Raw genomic sequence first — 19,273 nt, 5'->3', positions numbered from 1 at the left:
AAAATACAGGCAGAGAAACAGATCAGCAGGCAGGCTTCCGGTCGCCTGACCATTACATCCATACTTAGTTACCAGAGAGGGAGCGTCAACATCTGGATTTTCAAAGCCGGGGAGCTCAACAGTTGCCCAGAGTTTCGTCTGGTCAAATCACATAATTCTTCTCAAAGTGAACCCTAAAGCAAAACCTCACATCTAGGAATATATAGCCTTCTCCTGCATCAGAGAGTGTCACAGCCCTCTGGACCCACTGCCCAATCAAAAAGCAACCAGGCATAGGCATTCCTGAAAAAAACCAAGCCTCCTGCTGCAGGCTCCAGGTGACCACATTCATCCTATTATGGGGAAGAGTATAGTTTCAAATCAAGGAAGGTTCTCAGAGTCACTTAAGCTTATCAAAGGGCCTAGGGGCAGGGAAGATCTTAAATTCCCATCTCTATAAGAGTCACTTGGGCAGAGCATATCAGGTAAGACTTGAAACCATGTTCTCTGACTCAAAATTCAACCACTTTTCTTTCCAATGTACCATGCTTCCTCTTTAAGACAAAATCCCATAGAGCCTATTTTGTGCTTGGTTGTCCTCATTCCTTTTTGGCTTCATGGAAACATGACATGGGAGATGATGAAAATTGAGAAAGCCAGTGGAGGGTCAATGAGAAAAGATGATTTCTTCTACCCTCACATGCCTTTTCTTAGCCTTAGACAAGGTTTTTAAGGTTCTTGGAAGCTAGGCGACAAAGTATATTATGAATGCTGCATTTGTAATCAGCAAAATCAGAATGCAAATGCAAATTCCACTTTAGCTACTTAACAGCTGTATATCTTTGGACAAGTTGTGTGACTGCTCATAGCCTCAGCTTTCTCATTGAGTGGGAACAATAATTAAGCCTACCTTGTGAAGATCAATGTGTGTGTATGCATGCATGTGTGTACATATGTGTATGCATGTATATAATACATAGTTATATGTATGTATCTATATAAAATGATTTGTGAACCTCATAGCCCAATGTACATGTTAACTCTCATTATTAGCGTAGTTGGAGCAATGAAGACACTATTTGGTAGAGGTGGTGGAAGTTGTGATTGGGAGTCCACCAAAGGTAAATAAAAAGCTTCTTCAGCAGTAGGGAGTGTCCGATTTAGTCTCAATAGCAAACATGTACATTGGATAAAGTCAGCAGGATTTTTTAACTTCACCCAACACCATTTTGTGTTTCAGGAAAGAGCAGTGAAGTGAAATTGTTGAGGTGACCAATAGTTGAAGCAAGGAAAGTAAAAGGACCATGTGGATAAGAAATTCAAGGGAAGAGAAAGTAGAGAATCTTGCTGACATGGTAACACATGCCATCAAGATTTTAAAGAGAAGGGAAAGAAGAATAGAGATGATGACTTAGGCCATAAGCACTGAGTTTTAGCATGACTTAACTGAAAGACTGGTAGCTATAGCAAATCCAGTAAGGAAATGAAAATATTAGGGGTGGGGGAACAAGCTGTGAAATACAAAGGAATAAAAAAAATTGTGTATACTCTCAATTAGATTGCATTTTATTAAACTCAGTTATCACCAATTAAATCTATGTATGTGGACAGGTCTGGAGTCAGGAAGACTAGAGTTCATATACAGTTCAGGAACTTACTTGCTGTATGACATTGGGCAACTCAATGTTTGCCTCAGGTTCCTCATCTGTAATATGGAAATAAAAATAGCATCAGTCTCACAAGTTTGCTGTGTGGATCAAATGAGATAATAGTGTAAAGTGCTTAGTACAGTGTCTGGAAAATAGGTACTTTATTAATTGTAGCTATTATTATTATTATTACCCATAGAAAAATATTCAAGAGGTAGCAAGCCATATGCTAGAAAACTTAGAAAGGTATATTATTCTTACTGGCAGTAGAGTCAAAAGTTTTGAAACTCTGCTCATTAAGGAAAGAAAGAGTTTAACAAGCATGTAGGAAACACTGTCCCTTCCCTAACTAGCTCCTCATTCTAGATTTACAGAGTTTAATGAATCATTTAACAAAAACATCCTAACTACCCAGGCATGTAAAAGTCAGACACATTCATCACCTGGAAGCTTTGACCACAGGGTTGATGCAGGGATAGCTTACAAATTGGAATGAGAATTCAACTGTCTCTTGCAAGCTGAATTTTTTTTTACACTCCTATTTATAAAAAAAAAAATTGTTACATAACTTTTCTCTTGATCGGTTTTTAAATTTCTGTACAGTCTTAGATTTTTGTTTTTCTTTGGAGAAAATCATTACTTCAGGGCAAGATCTTTAGAAATCATTAAAAAAAACAATTATTTTAAAAAAGAATCACATTGTGGACAAAGGGAAGACTGGGCTGATGCTTAATGCTAAGTTTTTTATGGGACCCAAGTTAATGAAATGTGTGTGTGTGTGTGTGTGTGTGTGTGTGCCCTCTAGGTGTTACTTTTGTTACATATAACATGAAGAAAATTGATTAGATTAATTCTGAGGTCCATTTCAGCTCTGATATGCAAACTAAGGCTCAACCATCTGTTATTTTTTGCTTTGATATTTCAATTCAATGTTCATCCCTAATTTCATCCCTATAATTGCTTTCTGTATTGACAGAGAAAAGCAAATGTGTGCTTTAGTAGATATTCTTTCTAATTTTCTGTGGTTTAAAAACAAACAAAAGAAAACACCAGTTGGCCAACAATCCTTGATGTCTCTGAACCTGTCTGGTGCACAGAGGATAGCCATAGAGTTCATTGCTTTAACACATAGTCCATAACTTTCATAGCCTTAACAACCCAGGTCTCCTCCGTGTGAAAGTAAGGTTTCTGATATGGGGTTTAGAGGAGAAATTGTTAAATACTAAAATAAAAAAATTTGTGATGGATAAAATCCTTTTGCTTACATTTTTTAATTCTTTAAGACATAGAATTTTAGAGCTTTGAATGACTATATTTTACACATGAAAAAACATGTCCAAAGATATGAAACTATTTTTACCAAGGTCATAATGGTTGTAAATGACAGAATCTGGAGTGGAATCTGATTGTCTTGTTGTTTTTTTTCCTGATACTTCATCTCTTCATACTCCCTCATCCTTCCCCCCCCCCAGCCTATATGCCCACCCAAATTCAATATTCCCCAACTATAGTTGCAAAGATATTGAATTTGAATTCATAGGGTACTGAATCCCTCCTTAAGAGTAACTTCAAGATACATATTTCCCCTGTGTAAGTAGTGACACTCTCTAATGCAATAGATATTAAATGACCATAAATGGTCAACTTCCATTTAATAAGAGCAATAATTTTTGTTGGATTCCTTTCAAGCACAGTATCTCCCATGTTTTGAGATTTTCATGTGTGTGTGTGTAATAGGCAAATTTTATTCATTTGGCAAATACTATAATTACTACACTAGGTATGCTAGATAAGTAAAATGTATACTAAATAAAATTATTTCTAAATTTTATTTGATGAAATAAAATCCCAAATTTCATGACACAGCTTCTATGAAAACAAATGCTTTAATGACCTCCCGTGAACACAGTTTAGTATTTTAAGATTAGCTGAGATTTTATAGATATTGAGAACACTGTTTTACAGAATGGAGAAGCAGAACAAAATGAATATGTTTCAGACAAAGTTTGATGCAGAAGAGTAGATATGGCATTAGTAATCCCTGTTTATTCTTAATCTTTCATAGGTTCCAAAGAAAGGTCACATAAAATATATAAAGACTTCATCTGATTGCCAAAGAAGTCCATTGAACCTCTACTCTGAAAGGATACGAATACCAAATTCCTTGTCAAGTGTGTAAAAGCTCCCCCATTTATTCAACTGTTCTAAGTTATCTCAAAGCTCCCAGTCTCAATCTAAACCAAACATATCAGATTTCTAGAATAAGGAATGCTCTGCTTCTCTTCCTTCTACTTGTGAACATTAACTATAATACAAACACAATTTAGTCTTTCTGTTGAATAATGATTTTATTACATATGCTAACTTAAGAATCAAAGTAACTTTTTAAAGGAAGGAGAAACTCATTATAAGTTGAGAGCAGTAGGTATATGAATTGAGGAAATGGCTCCCTACATAATCAACTCCCTCTGGAGAGAAGGAAAAGACAGGCAAAGGAAGTTCAATACCTGTTTTCCCTAACCTGAAACATATAAGTCATGTAAGATTTAGCCTGGGCATGGTTGAAGTTTGGATCACTTCACTTCCCTGGAGCAAATCACAACTTCCTTTCTGACTGCCATGGTGTCTTCTCCCTACTCCTTTATATTTTCTTTGCCACATTTATTTTCCTTGTCTTCTTGTTCTCGAAATGCCTCAGCCAAGAGAGGAATCATTTGCATTCTGGTAAATTTTCCACCACGTCAACTTTGAAGATGCTTTGAAGCTTAGGGAAAGCTAGGGTGACTATACACCAACATATCTCCCTTCCCCACCTCACTTTGTAGCCTGTCCAAGTCTTTGGTCGAGTTCCAAAATGTCAGATGAAGATAAAAATGATGATAAAGATTACTTTAGTGTCTACTTTACAAAATTTTTCCAAGGATCAAACGAGATAAAGAGCCTTATGAATCTTAAATATTAACTTCTATTGGAATTTTTTTTCACAAAGTACTTTATGCTGTTTGTGTGTGTATACGCACATATACACACACCTATTATACACATACACACACATGTATATAAACATAATGTTATTACCCCATTGCATTTGGAAAGAAACCATCTTCCTTTTTGACTACTCTCTTGTATATGATATTTAGTTCTTATAAATAATTAGATGAATACATTTATTTTTAAATATATGGTGTTTTCAAGTTGTAGTCAATAGTGCTATGCTTTGAAAAGGAGAGTTTTGAGAGAGTTATAACACCTGTGTGCTCTCCTAATCATGTGAACTATCTTACATCATGCAAATTACCAAATATTTCTAGGCCTTATTAACAAAATCTTCCAAATGAGAGTAAGGACACACACATTGACTCATTCACAACTTTCTAGGAAGGGCAGAAGGGTCAGATGAGATGGTACATGTGAACATTGTTTGAAAATAATTGCTCTAGGCTTTGTCAGGTGGCAGAGCCAAGATGGCAGAGGAGAAACAAGATTTTACCTTGCCTCCGGCTTCCACCTCCTCCAATACATGCAAAAAATGATTCTAGGGGATGGAGTCAAGATGGCGGAGTAGAAACAGGACTTCTGCGGGGCTCCAGCTTTCACCTCCTCCAATTCATGTAAAACTTGACTCTGAAGAAACTTTGGAGCTACAGAACCCACAAAGTGACAAAGAGAAGCTAACCTCCTGCTGAGAACAGTTCAACAGGAAGTGGCCTGCAGAGTGCTCTGGGAGCTGACCCCAGCCCTGCAAAAGCCTGAGGTTTTAGCCTCAGCACTGGCCTAACCAGCCACCAGCTGGAGGGCCTTCAGATCAACAACAGTTGTGGTCGTTTCCAGAATTATTAACCCATAGATGTTAAGGACAAAGTGAGAAGTCAGTGCAGTGTGGACTTTGGGATCCAGTAGTTTAGGAGTGTGGTCTGCCTTTGACACCAAGGTGAGAAGCAGCTGAGGCACAGCGGCCATGCAACTGCAGCCACAATGCTGCTTCAGCTTCTGGCCTGCAGATGGTAGGGGGACCAACAGACCAGTTTGAGGGTTAATCTCTCTTGATTTTACCTGCCTTGATCTGGATTGCAGTTTAGGTTGGAGATCCTGTGGTGTGCGACCACCTTGCCAGAGTGTGGGGAGGCTTCAGAGAGGGCACCCAACTAACACCTTTAGCAGCTGAGAAAAGCCCAGCCATTAGGATGAAGCTCACTTCTCCGGTAGCAGAGTACTACTGTGGCAAAAAGCCCAAAAGTCAAATAATTGAGTGGCAACATGAGCAAATGAGGGAATCAAAGCAAGCAGAGCAACCCAACTTTACCCTCCTATTTTGGGGACAAAAGTTTCAAAGCATGGAACAGGAGGAAGACAGTGAAGTTAGAGCTGATGAACCAAAAGCTTCCAAGAAAAATATGAGCTGGTTAAAGGCCATAGAGGACCTTAAGAAGAATTGTGAAAACCAAATAACAGAAGTAGAGGAAAAATTGGGAAGAGAAATGAGAATGATGCAAGAAAATTATTAAATCAGTGCCAATAGTTTTATTGAGGAAAATAACACCTTAAAAATAGACTAACTCACATGGCAAAAGAGGCTCAAAAAGCCAATCAGGAGAATAATGCCTTAAAAAGCCGAATTTGCCAGATGGAAAAAAGAATCTCACAAGCTCACTGAAGAGAATCATTCCTTTAGAATTAGATTGGAGCAAATGGAAGCTAGTGACTTTATGAGAAATCAAGATACTACGAAACAGATCCAAATTACAAAATAGAAGGCAATGTGATAAATATTATTGGGAAAACCACTGAACTGAAAATAGATTCAGGAGATATAATTTAAAAATTATTGGACTACCAGAAAGTCATGATCAAAAAAAGAACATGGAAACTATCCATGAAGAAATTCTCAAGGAAAATTGCCCTGATGTTCTAGAAACAGAGGGCAAAATAGAGGTTGAAAGAATCCACACATCACCTCCTAAAAAATCCCCCCCAAAAAAACTCCTAGGAATATTATAGCCAGGTTATGGAATTCCCAGATCAAGGAGAAAATATTACAAGCAGCCCGGAAGAAACAATTTGAGTACTGTGGAAACACAATCAGGATAACACAGGATCTGGCAGTGTCTACACAGAGGGATAGAAGGGCTTGGAATATGATAATCCAGAGGTCAAATGAACTGGGATTAAAAGCTAAATCACCTACCCAGCAAAACTGAGCATCATGTTTCAGGGGGAAATATGATCATTCAGTGGAATAGAGGACTTTCATGCATTCTTGATAAAAAAACCAGAGTTGAATAGAAAATTTCACATTCAGATACAAGAAGCAAGAGAAGGTAAACAGGGAAAAGAAACCATGAAGGAACTTATCAATTTGAAATATTTTACATCCCTACATGGAAAAACAATAATTATAACTGATAAAACTTTTCTCAGTATGAGAATTGTTGAAGGGAATAGAAATGTGTGTGAATATATATATATATATGTATATATATACATATATCACATATACAAACATACATACATACATGTCTATATAAGAGGGTATATGGATGTATGAATTTATATGTGAATGGGTGTATATATGTGTACAGGTATACATAGATAGAGGGCATAGGACCAACTTAATAGGAATGGATGATACTTAAAAGGTGAAATAAAGAGGTGAGAGAGAAATATAATTAGAGGAAATGGAGAGAGACAGAATGGGGAAAACTATCTCATATAGAAGAGGCAAGGGAAAATGGTTACAATGGATAGGAAGAACAAGAAGGCAAAAAGGAATGGGTCAAGCTTATTCTCATTGAATTTGGCTTAGAGAGGAAATGACATTCACACTAAATAGGATATCTCACACTACAGAAGAATAGGGGGAAAGGGGATGAGGGGGGGATGATGGGAGGGCAGTCTCAAGGGGGAGGGAATTTGGAAGAACCCACTTTTGAAAAGGGACAGGATCAAAGTAGAGAATAATACAAGTGGGAGGTGGGATAGGAGGGAGGGAAATATAGTCAGTCTTTTACAATATATGCACTATGGAAATGTTTTGAATAGCTACACATGTACAACCTATACAGAATTGCTTATCTTCCCAATATGGGTGGGTGACAAGGGAGGAAGGGAATGAATTTGGAATTCAAAGTTTTAAAATTAATTGTATACATATATAATATTATTTTACATGTAACTGGGAAATAAGATATAAGGATCCTGAGGCATAGAGATGCACAGTGCCCTACTAGAAAGTTGGAAGAGTTATGGGAGAAGATATTGGAGAGAGTAGATTGGAGGAGGGGATATACAGTAGGATCTCTATTTTGGGGTGGTGGGTAGGGGAAAAAGGAGAGAAAATTTGTAACCCCAAATCTTGTGGAAATGAATGATGTAAAGTAGAATCAATAAAGCATTTGATTAAAAAAAGAAAATGATTGTTCTACAGTTTTAACATATTGATATATCTAGGGAAACTGTCCCTCTTTTTCCCTCCCCTATCTCCCCAAGAGATGGATGAGCATGATTAGTTCTGGATAGCGGATTATGAGATTTGCTGCTGAAAAGTTAACCATATTAATGAAATCATAGATTCAATAAAATATTAAATTATTTATACTTGCAATTTAATATTAACTGGTTTGTATTTTTATTCACTCTACACACCTGTATTTTGGCACTAATAATTGTGTAGTACACAGGATTATTTTATCTAATTCTTAGTGTAATGAGGGGATTCCAGTCTAGGAAGAGTATGACACATGTACATAAATTACCATAAAACAAGTCACAATATCATAAATACTAAAAATACATTAAATAGAGAGGGAGAAGAAAATTTGGGAAAAGGAAGCTCACCTGTCTTTTTTCTAGAAAACAAAAGACATCATGGAAGAATTGGCATCTGACCATGACTTTGATGAAAAAATTTCTGCAGCCAGATATGTAGAGACAATCATTTCTTGTATGGTATATGTCCTTCATAAATGACAAAGGAAAGAAAGAGAAGACAGGACATTGTTGTTCTTTCCATATAGTAGCAATATAAAAATCGGAGTTTGGTGAAAACAAATGTATCATAGATGTCAAAATCCAACTGAGTCTATAGTTGCATTAGTTCTTGATTATTACTCTTATTAGAGCCATTCTCAAAAATTTGCAGTTTCATGATTTTTAATTATCAATTGACTATCAGAATAAAATACAGAAAAGGTATATGTAAAAGAAATCAGAAATTCTGCATTGAGAAAACAAAAATAGGGAGCTAATTTCTTCTGCTTTGAAGTTGCAAATTAATGACTGTGTAAACCATACAAATTTCACTTAAACAAGGATACAAAGAAGTCATACCCCCTCACAACTTGTTTCAGAAGTGGCACTTCTTGCAACATGAAATAATCTGATTATTTTACTCTCCCATTCATGTTTTCCTGTATTACTTTTGGATTCTAATTCTATATTCCCTATTTTATCTCACAAATGAAATTAGACGAAGATCCCTTTTGCTTACTTATTCAGATAATGGCAATGATTCAAAATAAAAACAAAATCCAGAAATCATCCTAAAACACTCTAAAACTGTATCTTTAGGCTTATACTCAAAAAAGTAAGCTGTATTTAAGTAAAACTGAATTCTCCAAATCTTAGCTCTCATGACTTCACTAAAAAAACTAGAAAAGATTCCATTTCTTCTCTGCCTTATTTCTAATTACATCTTTTATTTTCAATCAATAGTCCAACTTCTGAAGCTCCTGTAAAAATGCATATATAGCTTGTGGGGAGCATGGAGACCAAATGCCATGCATCAATGGGTGCTGCTTAAGAGAAAAGTCTTTCAGCAGGAGCTAAGATGGTGGAGTAAAATCAGGAACTCTCTTGTGTTCTCCCCCAAATCCCTCCAAATACCTGTAAAAATGGTTCTAAACAAATTCTAGTCCAGTGGAACCCACAAAATGACACAATGAAACAAATTTCCAGCCCAAGACAACCTGGATGGCTGACAGGAAAGATCTGTTACACCAGGATGATAGAGAAAAATAGACCAGCACACCATGTGCCAGCATAGATCAGACCACCCAGTGAAATCCCAGAGCAGGACTCAGGGGACTGAATCACTGACAGCTGTGGTGATTTCCAGACTTCTCAAGCCACAAATGCCAAAGACAGCTTTGAAGGTCAATGGGGAAGATGTATTGAACCTGGGTGAGAGAGGAGTGTGATCCAGGCCCAGCCCTGGACTGGCAGTGGCAGTGAGGGTGATCAAATGGCTAATCAGAAGGGGATTGCAGAGATCTCTTTGATTGCACTAAGGCAGATTTCTATTGTTTTGCGCATGCTTGGATCTGGGTCACCAACCTTGGTGGCAGTCCTGTGGTGAAGAGGACCAGTGGCTTAGCAGAGCTTGTGGCAGCAGGGAAGAGGAAACCCTCCTAAGAGTTCCAAGGCAGAAAAGAGTACTTATGGTTCTTCACAACACATAGTAAAGAGCAGGAGAGGAGTAGATACCTCTTCTTTGACTGTATTACCTTGGGAGAAGTGAAAATTTACAGGTCTTTAGAAGTATCTTTGAAAAGAGCTGCTCAAAACCCCTGAATCTTGGAAGAGTACACCCTCCACACTGGAAGCAGAGTCCTACCTGAACAACCAGTTAAAAAGTCAAGTAATTGACTGGGAAAATTAACTAACAGTGGGGAAAATTCAGATTAGAGAATGGTACTTTTGTGACAAAGAAGACCAAAACATTACAACCAGAATAAAACAATAAACTCAAAAGCTCCTAAAACAAAGCATCTAAGAAAAAATATGAATTGGTGTTAGACCATGGAAAAGCTCAAAAAATATTCTGTAAACCAAGTAGGAGAAGTAGAGGAAAAACTGGAAAGAGAAATGAGTAAACAGATTTCTAAAGGATACCCCACCTCCAAATAGTGAAGAAAATAACACCCTAAAAAAAACAGACGAAATGTATGGCAAAAAAAGGTCCAAAATATCAGTTAAGAGAATAATGCCTTAAAAGGTAGGATTGGCCAAATTCAAAAGGAGGCCCAAAACCTGACTAAACAAACCAATTCCTTAAAAGTTATAATTGAGCAAATGGAAGCTAATGATTCTATGAGAAATCAAGAAATTATAAAACAAAAAAAGTGAAAAAATAGAAGACAATTGGAAATTGTCTTTGGAAAATTGTCATTGGAAAAACAACTGACCTAGGAAAAAGATCCAGGAGAGAAAAATTTTAAATTATTGGACAACCTGACTGCAATGAACAAAAAAAAAGAGCCTAGACATCATCTTTCAAGAAATTATTAAGAAAAACTGCCCTGATGTTCTGGAACTAGAACATAAATCGAACCAGAAATTGATGGAGTCCACCAATCACCTCCTGAAACAAATCCCAAAAGAAAAACTACCACAGATATTGAAATCATATTCCAAAGTTCCCAGGTAAAGGACAAAATATTGCAAGCAACCAGAATAAAACAATTCAAGTAGTGTGGAAACACAATCAGGATAACACAAGATTTAGCAACTTTTAACTTAAGGCATTGGAGGCATTGGAATTTTATGTTCTGAAGGTTAAAAGAGCTAGGATTAAAACCAAGAATCACCTACCCAACAAAACTGAATATAATACTTCAGGAAGATAATGAACATTCAATTAAATGGAGGACTTTCAAGCATTCTTAATGAAAAGATGAGACCTGAATAGAAAATTTGACTTCCAAATAAAGACTCAAGAGAAAGAAGACAAGATAAACAGGAAGGAGAAATCATAAGAACTTATTAAAATTTAAATGCTTATATTCCTACTTGGAAAGATGATATTTGAAATTCATGAGACCTTTCTCATTATTAGGGCAGATGGAATAATGTTGATATAGACAGACAGACAGGTAGATACATAGATAGATAGATAGATAGATAGATAGATAGATAGATAGATAGATAGATAGATAGATAGATAGATAGAGGGCACAGTGTAAGTTGACTATGAAGGGATGTTATCTAAAAATAAAATTAAGGGATGAGAAAGGAATGTACTGGGAGAGGGGGAAAGGGAGAGGTAGAATGGGGTAAATTATCTCAAATAAAAGAGGCAAGAAAAAGCTTTTACAGTACAACGGAAGAGGGGAAAGGTGAGACTTAATAAGTGAACCTTAATGTCATTGCATTGGGCTTAAGGAGGGAATAACATACACACTCAATTGGGTATGGGAATGCATTTTGCCATACAGGAAGTTAGGGTGGAAAGGGATTATAGAGGTGGGGATGATAGACGGGAGGGCAGATTTTGGGAGGGGTTAATCAGAAGGAAACACTTTTGTGGAGGGACAGTGTCAAAAGGAAAAATAGAGTAAATTGGGGTGGAATAGGATTGAGGAAAATGTAGTTAATCTTTTACAACCTGGCTGTTTTGCATGACTACACATATATAACCTGTAATGAATTGCTTACCTTTTCAATGGATGGGTGGTGAAGGAGAAAGGGAGAGAATTTGGGACTCAAAATTTTTAAAAATTAATGTTAAAAATGTTTTTACATGCAAGAGGGGAATAAGATATACAGGCAATGGGGTATAGAAATCTATCTTGCCCTATAGGAAAATAGAAGGGGAAAGAGATAAGAGACAGGGAATAAATGATAGAAGATAAGGCAGATTTGGGGAAAGGGTAATCAGAATCCATGCTGTCTTGTGGTGGGGGAGGAGAGAGATGGGGAGAAAATTTGAAAATCAAAATCACGTGGAAGTGAATGTTTAAAACTATAAATAAATTAAAGAAAACAACCTTTCAGCATTTAATGGAAAGAACTGAATTTCAGTGGTCAGCTTATCAGCTTATTGGCAGCTAGGTGGCACAATGCATAGATTGTTGGAAGATTTAAGTTAAAATTCCTCCTCAGTAAGTTACTAGTTTTGTGTTCCTGTCCCTGTCAACAAAGTGGAGATAATAATAGTATCTGCCTCCCAGGATTCATGTGATCACCAAATGACATAACGTGTACAACAATTTCTAAACTGTAGGGTATTGTGCAAATGGTAGATATTATAACAATGTATTTTTATTACTATTAAAAAGTATTTGCAACAATTAACTAGATTGATAGTTTGAAATAATCTCTTGCTATCAATTTCCCACCCTAGCATAGATTATTAAGATCAGGTATTCATCAATATTTTGAAAATGAAATCAATCTTTTTTTTCACCCTACAATAAAGTGCTAATCAGTTTCAGTCAGTGGCTATTTGCCCAAAGCTGAAGTATTACAATGGCATTCTTAAATCTTTAGAAGCTGGCACTATAAAGCTGGGTCAGCACAAAGATACTTCTCAAATAAAGGTTCATTACTTTAACAACCAATAAGTTTTGCCTCTCAGGTATGTCTTAGAGTTCAGAATTTAATTGAATCCCTGGCTCATTAGAAACACAGGACAAATAACTCCAAAAAAAAAACCAAACACACCCCCCCAAATAATGAAGAAATATATTACTGTTTAATCGGGGTTTAAATGATGTCAAGCATATAAGAAAAAATAATAACATCTTACATTGGTACAGCTCTGATTTATCAAAAGACTTAAATATTTAATTAGATCCCTAAGGAGTGAGAGGTTTTTTGTTGTTCTGGTTGGGGGGATGGTAATAGAAGGTTGCTTTTACTGGAAGTCTTGAAGTCATAAAAATGGGAAGCTTCCTGCTTTTTCTAGGCCCAAATGTGAAATAATAAATGTGAAAGGGAATTCAGAGATTCTTAATTCCATTTTGTACCTAAGGAGAAATCCCCTCAGTAATATCCTGAATAGCTAGCCAGCTTCCCATTGAAATTTTTTGATGTTGAAGAGCTCACTATTCCCTATTAGAGATTTCCATCCTGGGTTTGGACAGCTTTAATCATTGCAATGTTTTGTCTGTCTATGTTCAACTTTCTTCCTCTGCAACAAATTCTGCCCTCTGTAGATCAAAGAAAAGAAGACTAATCCTTTTCTGTATGATACCAATGCCTGAAAATAGTTATCATGCCTTCCCCAAGTCTGCTTTTCTCTAAGCTAAATAGTCCCTGTTTCTTCAAATGACCCTTTCTCTTCTATGATTTTTTTTTTGCTATCCTTTCACTATACGAGTCATCCTTCTTTCCACTTAAAGTTACATACTCTGCTAGATTCATAATGGAACTTCTTTTTTCTTAATCATTCTTTAAACAATTCAAATTAGCCATTTTTTCCCATATAAATAAATAGTGATAAGGAATGGATCTCTACCATCACAGGTCACAACTTTCTCTAAAACTTGTGTTCTTAGATAATGGCTTAGGGTACTAAGAAAAAGTGACATTCCCAGAGTAACACAATTAGTGTTTGTGATGTGTAAGTTTTGATCCCAGGTTTTCTTGACATGTTGGCCAACTTTATATTGACTATTCTGCTTTCTCTTTATTATAATTACAGAAAAAGGTGAACAATTCCTTTAATGGCAGGGAATAAAGAGAAATAGTACTGTTTAATGAGAGTGAAAGAAGTTGGCATAGAGATAAGTATAAGAATGATACCTGAGGTTATTTTGGGTTTTTTAGCTACTACTTGCAAGGCCTTTAGCTATTCAATTTCATCAACAGTCTTATGATTACTCCTTCTTTCAATGTGGAAAATATCTTAAATACTTCTGGAGATCCTCACAAGATCACCTGAATAGTAACCAGCAGAAATCAAATCTGGAATCAGATTTCCTTATTCCCAGGTCAATGATCTTTCAATTACATAATTAAAAGAAGATCACTATATACCGGGGGGGAGAGGGGGGAACAACACAACAACACATGATTACTTCAACAGGTTAAAGTATCTTTGACAATATTGCTTTATATCAATGCCTTAAAAAAAAAAACATAGGTAGAGGGGCGACCAGGTATCACAGTGAGTAAGAGCACCGGCCCCAGAGTCAGGATGACTTGGGGATCAAATCTGGGCTCAGACATTTAGCACTCACCGAGAAACACCTGGCCACATAACCTTGAGCAACTTACTTAACCCCAATTGCTTAGGGACAGCCAGGTGGTGCAGTGAGCAAGAGCACCGGCCCCAAAATCAGGATAACCTGGGATCGAATCTGGGCTCAGATACTCAGCACCACACCCAGAAATAACTGGCCTTGTAACTCTGAGCAAGTTACTTAATCCCAATTGCTTTAAAAAACATAGGTAGCAACAACATTTATTGTTATAAAATGTATATATCAAAGTGGGTTAGGCTAGTTTTATTTTCTTCCTTACCCTCCTTTTCTCCCCCATGAAGGAGATGTCTCTTCAACTTGACTGGTCAGGTGACTAAGGCTAAAGCTCTTGATGGTCATTTCTAACTGAACTGATATAGCTTTGGGGTCATCCAAGTGCACAAAATTTCCCATGCAGGTGAATTCCAAGCTTTTCATATTTAGCAGATGTCCCAACAGCTTCCAAGCCACCACATCCTATCCTACTGAGTTTCCTAATTGAAGTGAGGGAGCTGTATCTACTCAATGTACTACATTGTTGAATACCCTTTCTATGCTATAGCTATGTAAACCTCATTTTGTTCAGTGTTGATAGACATATTAGTGTCTCATTTCCTTTCAGCACTACACATAACCCTACTAATTGACCTGATTCAGGCCAGTCCATTAAAAATTTGGTGATTAAAATGTTTTTTTTTTTGTAATCCTGACAAATAAAACAACATGGCACTATCTCCTTGAAATGCAAACTAGCCAGTTAGGTTCCCTAGTGGGGCAGCTACTCCTTCTCACAGGTTGTTTGGCCTTTCTTCTCAAAGAAGACTATGACATTGTGGTATCACAACTTGCAAGTGAATAGGCTTAAGTGAGGGAAGACTGTGCAAAGTCACCAGCCTCACTCCTCTGGAGTAAAGCTAGTCTGCCTTCCTGATCTAATATTTTTATATTGTTCTGAAAATTATAGTAATGCCAATGTGATATAGGAAGGACTTTAAAGATATACATATTGTTGAGGATGAGATAAAATTATATCTATTAACAGAGAGTATAAGGTTCCCTTAGAAAAATTTCAGATAATGATCAAAGAAAAAATCAATCAATCATTCAATTAACACTTATAATGTGCCAAGACCTGTGTTAGGCACTGGGGATGAGAACACAAAACATATAGTCACTGCCCTTGAGGAGTTCACATTTCAATGAAGGAAATAAGTAAATAACTATACTTGCAAAACATATATAATATAAATGAGGGATAGTCCCATAGAAATGGAAATAGAAGGAGGGGATGCTTCTTGAAGAAAGTAGAATTTGAGCTGAATTTTGAAAGAAGTTAGGGAAACTAAGACATGGATGTAAGTACAAAGTGTATATTCTAAAAAGGAAAGTGGAAGAACATTTCAGACAGCAGGAATAGTCAATGAAAAGACACTGAGGTAGGAGATAGAGTTATGTGTAAGAGGAACATGAATGTAAGTATCAAAGTAACAGAGTACATAGAAGGGAATAAAGTGTTAACATACTGGAAAAGAAACAAGGATACAGGATGTGAGCAGATTTGAAAGATATTATACTTGAGGTTATAGGGAACCACAGGAATTTATTGAGTAGGGGATAGGATAAGGAACTTTGTTAGACTTTCAACAAGCTAGGACAGTAGCTTTAGTAAAATAACAGAATGCAAAATAATTTCATGAAAAATGTTAGCATTTCCAAATGACAACAACAAAAGGCAGTCATGGGATGAAGAAAGGAAGAATTCAATCTAAATAATTTTAAAATGCCTAAAATATCTGAGAGGCAGTCTAGTAAGACATAAATGGGACTTATTTAAACATTTATATATATATATATATATATATATATATATATATATACATATACATACATTTATGTGTGTATATATCCTATTTAAAGAAATATCATAAATAATTAAAGAGATATTTGTTCCTGAGACTATACATATATTGGAATAAATGACATACTATAAATAAAATATGTTCTAAATTCATTTGCTTAATTAATGGTATAGTTATAGCACTAGTAAGGGTTACATTATAGAGCTAATACAGTTAAGATAAAGAAACAGGTTAGAATCCCTTGGAAGGGAGAAAAGGAAAAGTGAAGCAGCCATATCATTTCCAACTGCAGCATATATTATACAACAATTATTATTAAAGCTAGTAAGAACTGATTAAAATGGGGGGGGGTGATTAGTGGAATGGCCCAGATAAGTAAAATATCAGAGACAGTAAAAATCAATAACACAATTCTAGACACAAAACCTTGAAAGACTAAACAACTCTGAAGAACACAATGACCAACCACAAGTCCTATCACTCATTATGAAACACCTTTTCATTCTCCTATTAGAAAGATGATGGACTCAGAGTGTAGATTGAGGCATATACCCTACTACTAAATCCATTAGATAATAATAAAGGAATAGTTATTCTTATAGTCTCTTGAAAAAGAAGAAGAGGGCTTATAGCATAATGGGAGATATGGCAATAATGCATGGTTGGAGGGATAATTGAGATCAGGGTTAGAAAGGATAGTCTCAGTTTAATAGGGCAAGGGGCTCCACTCTACTAGAGAATGGGGTTTCCACCAAAGAGTACTTCTATAAAGCACAAATTTTGTATGTGTCATGGCAGACAAAGAACCTCATGAGGTTTTAGACTACTGATAGCATTGAGGTTGTGCCGTGGGAAACCAGCTTCTCTAAGATAATTCCCCTCATTTTAGCATTCCAGAAAAGAGATATCATGGTACTGTACTTGGACTTGGATTACATGATGTTTTGATCTTGTCTTAGAAATTTATGGTCTGTGAATACCAGGAAAATTCGCTTTACCTCCCTCGGTCTGAATTTCATCAACTATAAGTGGAGAATAATATTATTGAGCTAATAAGACTTTTGTAAGGATAAAATTTGATCCTTTCACAGTTGTAATTCAGCTTAATTTCAGAAGGCTGAGGAAAGTAAATCAATTATTAAAATAAGTAGAGAAGACAAAATTATCTTTATTTGTTGATGACATAGGATTTTAAATAGACAAAAGAAACAGAAAATAAACGACAACAAAAATAGTGATACTATAGCCATCAGAAAGTAATACACAAATCAACAGAAATGTTAACAGCCTTTTTGTACTACTTTCTGATGGCTACAGTATCACTATATTAACAACAAAATTCAGGAGGAAATAAGAGAAAAGAATATAAAGTTAAAATGAATATAGCATTCAATAGAAGATTTTTGAGTCAATCTACTAAGTCATACTTGTCATACTACAAGTCATACTTAATATCTATATGATACAACTTTACCTTAAAAGAATAAAGAATAACAAATCAGCATAATGAAAGTGATAGCAGTACCTAAATTAAGCCCACATATTAAATGATGTACCAATCAAACTACTAAGGGATTCTTTTTTTTTTCTAAATAGGACAAAACAAAAACCAAAACAGAAATCTTTGGGAGGAATAAAAGATCCAGGAAGGAAAATAATGGAGGAAAAAAGGCAAGAATGAAGGAGGAATAGTACTTCCAGAACATACTTACATACATACATACATACATACTTACATACATACATACACAATCATCAATGAAAACTTGGTTGCAATTAGTTAAAAATATAAAAGATCAATCAATTTCATTACATAAAGATGAATAAGAAACACTTGAACTCAGTATCTCAGTGTGTCATCAGTATGATAACATAGATAACTCAAAAAAGAATCCCTTATTTGGTAAGAACTACTCAGATAATTCCAAAGTTGTTTGTCAGAAGTTTGTTTTAGACCAACATATTGTGAAAACTCCAAAGAGATTATAAACTTCATACAGATATTAAAGAGCTTCGGATCAGGTACTTTTCTCAGTTATGGCTAGGGAGAGGATTCTTAACTAAATAAGCAATAGAGATAATTAATAAAGAAAAACAAAGAAAAAATATATACAAAGATAAAGTTAATCATTTAAATTATATGACATTTAACACTCTTTTTCATGTACAAAATTAACTTGAATGGGACAAGTAGTGAGACAATCCATTGAGAAAATATGTGTGTCAAATATTTCTGATATTTCTTCCCATTAATAACATCATTTTTATGATAATATAGAACTGGGTACAAAATAGATTCTGATCATTTAAGAATTGGTTAAAAAATTGTGGCTCTTGAATATATATATATATATATGTGTGTGTATATATATATGTGTGTGTGTGTGTGTATATGTGTGTGTGTATGTATATATATATATGTAAAGGGCACAAATAGATAAGAGAGAAAGTCATCACCTAATGGAGAATTGGTCAGTACATGAATATACAGTTTCTAAAAGAAGAATTCCAAAGTACTAATAATATTGAGAGATTACTTTAATTCAACAATTATAAGATAAATACAAATTTAAAAAAAACTTCAGGGTTTCTCTCAACTCCCATTGAATTTGGAAAAATGAAAAAAAAAGATGACAATAATCAATTTCTGAACAGTGGTAGAAAGAAATAATCACTTAAAAATTATTAATGGAGAAGTGGATTGGTTCACTCATTCTTGAAAGTAATCTGGAATTATAAGAATAATATGCTTAAAATGTCCATAACTTCAATCTAGAAATACCATTGCTGGTTACAGCTAAAAAATTATAATTATAAATATGCA

The 19,273-nt window shown here is 35.4% G+C and overlaps 1 long non-coding RNA gene across 4 annotated transcripts in view; it reads right to left on the bottom strand.

The window, feature by feature from the left end:
• Window positions 1–1,517: 1,517 nt before the first annotated feature.
• The window catches only part of LOC138170321 (uncharacterized), a 398,334-nt gene continuing 380,578 nt past the window's right edge, over window positions 1,518–19,273 (bottom strand). For 3 of the 4 annotated variants that reach the window (XR_011170576.1, XR_011170575.1, XR_011170573.1), the window contains 2 exons: window positions 8,463–8,582; window positions 1,518–1,684 (listed from right to left, as the gene is read on the bottom strand). This is a non-coding gene — a long non-coding RNA (uncharacterized lncRNA). Of the gene's footprint in view, window positions 1,685–8,462; window positions 8,583–9,959; window positions 10,130–19,273 lie in introns of all 4 variants that reach the window. The other variant, XR_011170574.1, reaches the window with a different exon arrangement.

Source organism: Petaurus breviceps, unplaced genomic scaffold (genome assembly GCF_028583685.1).
Source record: "Petaurus breviceps papuanus isolate PSGF00001 unplaced genomic scaffold, PetGlider_PUasm1.0 38, whole genome shotgun sequence".
Taxonomy (NCBI): domain Eukaryota; kingdom Metazoa; phylum Chordata; class Mammalia; order Diprotodontia; family Petauridae; genus Petaurus; species Petaurus breviceps.
Note: the sequence above shows the minus strand (reverse complement) of the source record. Positions and strands in the feature narration are given on the sequence as shown.